The following is a 1,694-nucleotide window of genomic DNA, read 5'->3' as shown; positions in this document are numbered from 1 at the left end:
TGTTAGATGCCCTTGAGTCAGTTCCAATTCATAGTGGCCTTATATGCAGCAGAAGGGAACAGCGCCTGGCTCTGTGTCATCCTCCCAATCATTGTGTTTGAGCCCATTGTTACAGCCACTGCGTCAGTTCATGCACACACACACACACACACACACACACACACACACGATTCACCGTCTCAAACCTGATAATGGCCAAAATATTACTGTTGCCATACCCAGCGTTCTCCAGGATGTTTTGTTTTCTTTTGTTGCTTTTTTTTTTTCCAGTTTAATGAACGGAAATCCGCCCCCCTTCCCCCTACACCCTCACTCTGCCACCAGCCCCCCGCGGGCTCCTCACTGCTCCCCCACGCAGCCAAACTCACTCACTCTCGGTTCTTTCAGCCGGGAAGCTCGTCCCTCAACTCTCTGCAAGGTCAGCTACCCTTTCCCTTGAGACGGGGTTCTCCAGAGACTTAATTCGTGTGAGAACCTTTCTTGATCCCCGGCTGGATGAGTTCAAAGAGACCTGGAGCCGGTTTTCCTGCGTCCCAGTCCTCTGCTGACCCCATGTGGTCACCGCGTGTCACAACCTCTCCTGTTCCCCCAGGGGAAACAGTTAAGCTCCGGGCTCACAGGGCAACTCTGTTGTTTGGTAAACTGCAACAGTGTTGCCCAGGGACGCACAGTGAGAGAGAGACGGCTTTCCTCCCCTCCTCCCTGCTTGTCTAACTCCTAGTGACCCTACAGGCACGAGAGAAGTGCTCCTGGGAGATGCTGAGAGCGTAACTCTTTACAGGAGTAGAAAGTTTGTCTTTCTTCCTCAGAGGTGGCTGGAGGTTTCAAACTGCTGACCTTGCAGTTGGCAGCCCAATTTGTAATTGTGGGGGAAACCAGCCCCCCGCAACTAATCACGGGTTCGGGAGGCGCAATCGTCCGGTTATGATATATAAAGATTATAGTGAAGTCTTAGAGAATAAGAGAGAAGGTAAAAGAGGCAAGACGCATGCCCTCAGCAGCCAGGTCCACGCACAGCTCGGGCAGAGGAGAGGGGAGAAGAGAGCTCTGTGATTTATTTCTAACCAACGCTTGTATATCTTTGGGGGATGCAAGCCTCCTGATTACAGATAACAACCTACATTATAGAAAGGGGTTGTAACATAGACAATACAAGCAATAGGAGGGGCTGTGCACGCAATAGCACAGGGAGGGAATCGGGGTCCATACGTGGCAAGATGGGTGGACCCTAGACTCAATATGGCTGCCTAACCTTGGTCATCCTTGAGTGGTCCCAACCTTACTTTTGGGCTCTCCTTCAAGGGAACAATCGCTATCCTTATCAGAAGGGAGTGGGCCCTACTTAGGGTGGGTCAGACTACAGTCTGGTTGCTCCAGGTGGCTGATAACCCTCAGGGAGAATAACCTCTGACCTGCTTTCGTTGACCTCCTAGTGGACAGTCCTTTACCATGTGTAGCAAGCAGCATTTTGGGTGTGGTGTCTATTGGGGGGAGAAATCTTTCTGTATCGCCCATGTAATCATTATGCCACCAGGGCTCCTAGAAAGGTAAGTTAGAGAGAACCCTAGAAGACACCGAGGAGCCCTGGTGGTGCAGTGGTTACGCATTGGGCTGCTAACTGCAAGGCCAGCAGTTCAAAACCACCAGCCGCTCCTCAGAAGAAAGATTGGGCTTTCTACTCCTACAAAGAGTGA

Source organism: Echinops telfairi, unplaced genomic scaffold (genome assembly GCF_000313985.2).
Source record: "Echinops telfairi isolate 266 unplaced genomic scaffold, ASM31398v2 ScPeMD7_7459;HRSCAF=8497, whole genome shotgun sequence".
Classification (NCBI taxonomy): domain Eukaryota; kingdom Metazoa; phylum Chordata; class Mammalia; order Afrosoricida; family Tenrecidae; genus Echinops; species Echinops telfairi.
The sequence above is the reverse complement of the archived record's forward strand: the minus strand, read 5'-3'. Positions refer to the sequence as shown.